The sequence below is a fragment of the Juglans regia genome, chromosome 15, assembly GCF_001411555.2.
Source record: "Juglans regia cultivar Chandler chromosome 15, Walnut 2.0, whole genome shotgun sequence".
Lineage (NCBI taxonomy): Eukaryota > Viridiplantae > Streptophyta > Magnoliopsida > Fagales > Juglandaceae > Juglans > Juglans regia.
This window is the reverse complement of record NC_049915.1, coordinates 13,752,098-13,759,511: the sequence shown is the minus strand read 5'-3', so window position 1 is coordinate 13,759,511 and position 7,414 is coordinate 13,752,098. Positions and strand designations below refer to the sequence as shown.

General features: G+C 38.8%; 1 long non-coding RNA gene across 2 annotated transcripts; it reads right to left on the bottom strand.

Moving 5' to 3' along the window:
* Positions 1–1,906: 1,906 nt before the first annotated feature.
* Positions 1,907–3,287, bottom strand: LOC108980064. Of its 2 annotated transcripts, XR_004798445.1 has the most exons (4): positions 3,192–3,287; positions 3,060–3,096; positions 2,824–2,915; positions 1,907–2,383 (listed from the first exon to the last, which is right to left on the bottom strand). It is a non-coding gene; the product is annotated as an uncharacterized LOC108980064 (long non-coding RNA). The 2 variants fall into 2 exon arrangements; XR_004798444.1 differs by lacking the exon at positions 1,907–2,383 and having other exon boundaries at positions 2,759–2,915.
* Positions 3,288–7,414: the final 4,127 nt, after the last annotated feature.

The following is a 7,414-nucleotide window of genomic DNA, read 5'->3' as shown; positions in this document are numbered from 1 at the left end:
GGGATTTTATCCACCTCTAGGTCTGCATTGTCCTCCTGAACCCGAGCCATCTGAGACTCATTAAAAGTCACATCTCTACTCACAATGCATTTATACCTACCTGGTCCTTCTACTAGAGTCTTCCACTCCTTGAATTTTTCAAAGGTGTCACTTTTGTTTTTGAGAATAAAAATCCAAACTCTTCTAGAATAATCATCAACCAAGGAGAGGAAGTAACTCCCTCCACTATGTGAATTAACCCTTGCAGGTCCCCATAGGTCAGAATGAACATAGTCAAGGGTTTGCTTAGTGTTGTGTGTAGCTGACTTAAAACTAACCCTCTTAGCCTTTCCATAGATACAATCTTCACAGAAAGGTAAGTTCCCTAGGTTTTGATCACTAAGTAAACCCTGTTTTTGTAGTTCTAACAGTCCCCCTTGACTCACATGCCCAAGTCTCCTATGCCATAACACAGCTCTATTCTCAACTATGTTCTGAGTTGGAGATGCTTCTCCAACTACTGTTTTTCCAAGAAGTGTATACAAGCCATTTTTAATAACCCTTTTCATAATAACTAAGGAACCTTTTGTAACTCTAAGAGTCCCAGACTCATATTTGAAGGTATATCCAGCCAAATCAAGCATACCAAGAGAAATTAAATTTCTCTTTAACTCAGGAATGAATCTGACCTCCCTCAACACTTGTTCCATCCCATCATGCATTTTAAGTCTAATAGAACCTATTCCCATGACTTTACAGGATTTATTGTTTCCTAGAATTACATGTCCCCCATCTAAATCAGAGAATGACTCAAACCAATCCCTGATTGGACACATGTGAAAAGAGCAACCAGAGTCCATAATCCACTCTGTTTTAGAATCAACCTCACTAACAGTGAGAACTTCAGCACTTTCATACCCTTCTAAAACTACAGAGGCATCCCCTGCCTCTTTAGTTTTATTCCATAGATTTGTTTTTCTATCAGGGCAATCCTTTTTAAAGTGCCCTTCTTTATGGCAGTGAAAACATTTAAATTGTTTTCCCTTTGACTTAGACCTGAATTTCTTGTTCTCATTCTTGCCCTTCTTTTCTCTCTTTTCAGTTCTGCCTCTAATAGATAAACCTTCCCCATGACTCTGTTTGGTATCACCTCTGTTTTGAAGTTCTCTAGTATGCAGTACAGATTGTACTTCATCAAGAGTCAAGGAATCTCTACCATACATCATGGTTTCTTTTAGGTTTAGGTAAGATGAGTCTAAAGAACTCATCAAGAGAATAGCCTGATCCTCATCCTCCACCTTAATATCTATATTAGCAAGGTCTAAAATAATTCTGTTAAACTCATCAAGATGTTGCCCAATTGAAGTTCCAGGAATCATTTTAAAAGTGTACAGTTTGGTTTTCTTGTGCAGTCTGTTTGCAAGGGATTTAGTCATGTACAAATTTTCCAATTTTAGCCATATACCCTCAGCAGTGCTCTCACTTGCCACCTCTCTTAGAACTTTGTCCCCAAGAGAGAGTATAAGAGCACTGTGGGCTTTCTGGAGGATGTCCTTGTGAACAACCCCCTTTTCTTCCTCTTTCGAGGAAGAGCCCTTCTGTTTCTCACCAAGGAGAGCATCCTGCAGTCCATGCTGGACTAGCAGTGCTCTCATTTTTATTCTCCATAGGCCAAAATCATTATCCCCAGTGAACTTTTCTATATCAAACCTCATAGTCCCCATGAACCTGGCTCTGATACCAATTGTTATAAAATGTTATAAAAGAATTTATTTATAACGAATAAACTCAATATTTTGTGATAAAAGGTTCTGTTTCTTTTATGATAAAACAACAAGTTTTATTCACCCAAACAGAAGATAATAAAATCACAAGGATCGCAGTTTGATAATGATCACAACCGAAGAAACATCAACACCACCTTTTCTGTACAGTTTGCTAATATATCACAATATGCACATAAACATATCAAGAATCATAATCAGTGAGCAAGAATGAAGAAAATATAGAGATAAAGGAAAGAACACACCGATATACGTGGTTCGACCCTAATGGTCTACGTCCACGGCAGGAATGGCCTCAGAAAAGCCACAGAGATCTTTATTGATGAACAGTACTTCATAGAGAAGCCTCAGTACATTAGAGTTACAATGCCCTCACTGGAAACCCAAGAAATCGCACAGATTTCTTCCCAGAAGCAAACCCTAACTCACCCTTCTCTCTGCTCTCACTCTCTCTCGAAACCAGCCGTCAACCAAGAATAAAAATTCACTCTAGGGTTACAAGGCAAAAGAGATATATATATATATCTTGCAACAGATTCAGCCACGTGTCAAGATCCAAAGGACTAGGGTTAGCACCGTCTAAAGAAGTCACGAGCTCCTCTCACGTGCATCAAGTGAATCTGATTAACAGTTCCAACGGTAGAGATCAAGCCAGCACATCAGATTAACAAGACACTCGAAATAGAACACATCAGAAAGTAAAGGAAAGCAGTAAATACAATGTATTGACATACATATTACAACATATATGCCCTGATTTGTTCGAAATCTGTCTTGGTGGGATGAGAATAAGAGGATGTTTTGGGTGCAATGGGTGTTGCAACTCGGTAGGTAATTCAAAACAAGATTTATGAAGGACGAACCGATAACACTCTTCGCAACTGTAATTAGGACCGGAGACTCTTTCCTTGCACAGTCGACAATAAGGCGATTCCCCCTCTTCATTGAGGAAGAATGGATGGTCGTGCTTGAAATGTTGAGACTCCATCTCTCCTAGGCTGTCTATGCTACAAACATCACATATTAAGGTATGTGTTGGTTGGTTTCACATGAATTTTACCTGAAAAATAATGTCAGATCCAGATGGATGTAAGGGATAGATTTTATTGCTTCTTCACTTGAATCTCACATAATGCAGCCGTCAAATTTCCTCTACATCCAAACAAAAAGGTCTAATTAGTCTCCCTTTCGGCCTTTCACTGCACGAATACAGGGCAATCATCTTCAAATTCAAACGGATCCAAATACTTGTCAGAAATAGAACTAAACTACGACCCCAAATCTACTAAATTTTACCTCTCAAACTCGTGTTCCCAGCGTACAAGGCAGCCCTCTATTTCAAAGAAGAGAGAAATATAGAGAAATTAATTATATGCTAGTTAAATAAGCAGCCATTAATACTAACAGATAAAATGGAAAGAAAAAAACCTTGCTATGTGAAAGGGAAGACCAAGACTTGAGAGTTGTTGAAGAGTAGATTTTGAAGAGTTGAGAGGTGCTGATATGAAAGGTAGGTGGAATGGGGTGGGTTCAGTTTCCACAATTATTGATCTAGTGGGTGTAATAACAAGAGTTTGTCTCTTTTTTTGGTTCATGGAATTTTTTAAAGTAATTTCCTTCGTGTATCCTGAAAAGATATATATGTGACGTTGTGATGAAAAGGACATGTTTTCTTCACTTAGATTTATAAACAGCATTATTGGATGGTCGGTCACATACATAATGAATACTTGCCATTTTTACTGATCTGTCTAACTAAATAATTATTAGGGTAGCCAAAGGCATATAGCCCCATGACATAACACCTAAATCTCCAAAATGGAGGTCTTGGGTTCGACCCCTCCTCCAATAAAAATAATAATAATAATAATTATTGTTAGGGTAACCTCTAACAAGACGTTGCTGCCACTACAACAAATTTTGGCCATTTTTCATGAATTTTTTTTTCCAAGCATACCATGGTGGAAAATACGTAACTGATCACACAAATGATGTTCGTAGAAAATGAATCACTCTGTTGTAGTGAGATCACGCCCGGCAAGTGAAATTCAGTGGAAAAAAAAAAATTACTTGTTGCGACGAGTTGAAGTCGTGGCTAAAAATAATCCCCACTTATTTTTTTCATTTTTGCCGTTTCATTTCAAGCAAGTATGAATTTGTCACTAAAATCTATTATTTTCAGTGACGGAAATGTCACCACAAATATTTTTCTAGAAAAAGTCAATTCCAATGCGTTTCTCCTCCGTTTACGGTGACTTTAGTTTGTCATTAAAAGTATGTTGATTACTGCTAACTATTTGCGGCAATATTAAATAGTCGCAAAAACATCACCATTTCTAAATCAAATAGATTGCTTCCTTCTATAGCCTCGTGAAAGTTCTCCATCAACACTTCACTTCTTAAACTCCCCCATTGCTTTTTCTTTTTGGATTAAGATCTCATTAAGGTCCCCATCATACACCAACCTTTAACTTAATCCCTATTAGGAACACTAAATTGGGATTTTTTATTTTATTTTTATTTTTTATTTTTACTTTTTACAATCATGCAAACGTCTTGAACTGTTTGAAAGTTTCAAAGACCCCGAGAGTTCCAATTCAAGATTTTCATTGAGCTTGTACTGTGAGCCGTGAGTGCCATCCCTATCCTTCTCTGCCTTGTCCCCTGATTCCATATGGTTAAACCTGATAATGGTTGGCCCATCAACTAAAGGCCTTAAAGTCATGGGCCCTTCATACACCTGGCCCATCTTGCTGATTTTATGATTTATCAACCATCAGACAAGTCTTTTCGTTGAATCAGCTAGATCTATATTTTGAAATCTTCCCTTCAATTCCTCCTCCATCGCCACTATTTCCTTCCTAATCACCCCACCACTGAAATTTTCTCTAGGTTCCTTGTTCTTTCCAAAATTGTGTTTTGGTTCACTGCTCGTCTGTAACGCCCCGTTCCCGGAGGTCCGGAGAGTTAACTCTTAATACCTAAAATCAACTTAAATAATACAACTATAAAGTCCAGAAAATTCCATAAAACATTAATCCAGTTAATTAAACCAAATATCTAAGTTCTTCAATGGGGACAATAAAGAAAACCTCAATAACATAAATTAAAAAGTCTCCAAAACTCGAAATTATCCTTAACTCATCAGATAAAAAATAACCGAAAAATAAAATCAGTTTACTAACAACGACTCTCAAATAAGCACTTGTACCCTCAGGTACTTATTCCACTTCGATCATCACACCTTGCTAAAACTTACTACTCTTGTTCTCCAACTGGACCATCAAAATTATCTGAAAAATATATGGAGATAAGGGGTGAGTTATCAACAACTCAGTAAGCAGAGAACATATACCAGTGTATAAACATGAGTATTTACAGACATCATAATGCATAACAAAACATTTTCATTTTCAAAGTGCGGAAGCAGAACATGTTATCAAAATATCAGAGCGAAGATTTAGAAATAATTTCATTCAAAATATTCTTTGGCATAGCATAAATGATCATCATCATCATCAGAATATCATATTAGAACAGAGGCTATGTATAACCCCCGTGGTAGGGTTGTGCATCTGCGGATAGTCAAGCAGAACATGAAACACTCTATCACCAAGGTGTGCACTCAAAATAGAGACCACTACTATAACCCGTGGCAAGGCCGTATCCACTATTATTACTCGTGGTTGGGCTTTATCCACTATTATTACCCGTGGTTGGGCCGTATCTACTATAATAATCCGTGGTTGGGCCGTATCCACTATTGTAACCCGTGGTTGGGCCGTATGTCACTATTATCACCCGTGGCAGGGCCGTAACTGAACAAAATGGAAACAAAATCAAATTTAGAATCAGAGAGTCACGCCAAAGGTTTTCAGAAATCACGTCTTATACAAATAGAGTACTGAACAAAAATCTTCGGAACAAAACAAAATCATATCACAACATAATTTATGTCCAAATTTCATATTCAGTCTCATTTTCAAAGTTCAGAAACAGAATGTCAAAAATAAGCTCATGTCTACACCAATCATGATAGAAAATACTTTCTTCTTAAACAGAATCTCATGAGTAATGCAGAACAAATAACTGAGGTAGTTCAAATTTCTTTTCAAAAATCAAATTGTATAGTTTCCAAAATAACCTCAGCTCATTTTATTTTAATGCAAAGTGTAGCATATGAATTCCGCTTACCTGAACTTCTTAGCTTTTAAGAATTTTCCTCAAAATGTCGACAATTAACAATCGTTACCTATCAAATAATCAAGTAATTCCCGTAAACTTCTAATCAATCACGTATTTCGGTATTTAAGCCTAGGCTTATAAAATAACCTACTTTAATTTCTCAAAACCTAAAATCCTTAAAAGCCCAAAATATATCATCCCTTTTTAAAATTTCCAATGTCCATTTAATAACTTCGACTAAAAACATTTAAAAGTCTAACTTATTTACTATTGAAGTGTAATTATAAAATCTAATACTAGATAATATAATTATACCAAAATATTTTAAATTATATATGTAGCACCCGGACCCAAAATTGGTATAGTTGGACTTTAGATTTTTACTTATTTATTTTTTTATAGCTTGATTGTTTTTTTTTCAAGTTCTTAATTTACGATTTTGAGTAGCGTTTTTTTTTTCTTTTCTTTTAATTTAGAAGTCTTGGCCGTTTATTTTTTTATTTCTTTCCGGATGTTTCATTTTTTAATTCTTTCTCTTTCGGTGTTATCTCTTATTTCCCGTAAATTTATTTTTTTCTCTTTTCGTTCACGTCGTGCATGCTCACACACGCTCATCTCCATCCGCTCACACGTCTACTTCTCTAGGGTTTTATTTTTCTTGTTCCTCCACTTATATATTTATATACGTACATATTCGAAGATGCTTCCACCGCTGCCCTCTTACGCGAAACCTTAGCCCAGTTTTTCCTCCTCAGCCTCCATCCCCTCGGTTCCTCGCACCCCGAGTCGTGCAGCACCCCAAAGCTTATCCGCATGCCGTGACGCCGCCAAGCACCGTCCGCGCTGTACCCACACGAAACCACCGAGAGCCCACTGCCCAGTCACGCGAAGCTGCCACCAGCGCCCGTGAAGCCTCTGTTTCACGCCTTGACTTCCACCTTTTGTGACATCCGAAAAGCACAGTTGTCCAACCACCATAAGTCACTGCAACTCACCCTCCACTGAGAGCTCCACCGCGTGGTGTTTCCACCTCACGAAAGCCACCACCGCGAGCCACCCCTCTCTCGGAAGACTCGACAACTTATTCCCCTGTTTTTGGCCTCCCGAAATAGAGTCCCACCCACTGACCACTGCACTGCACCGCACCGCTCCAGCCACTCCAGGCTGTCGCCACCCGCGCGGATAAGGGCGCCGAACACCCTCAGGCCACCCCAGTCGTAGCACCCTCACGGTGAGTACCTCCCTCGGTTACTACCTCCTTTCTCTCCGCCCTCTCTCGCTCACCTCTCCCTCTCTTTGTCTCGTGCCCAGCGCTGCTCGACGGAAGCTTCGCCGCGCTCCTGCTCTTCTGCCGCACCACTGCAGTCCCTCCAACCAGCCCGTCGCGCCTCGGTTTCCCTTGGGTAGTTTCCGCCGTGCATGTTTTCAGTTACGCAGGTTTTGTTTTGGTTAGTCTGCAAGGTATA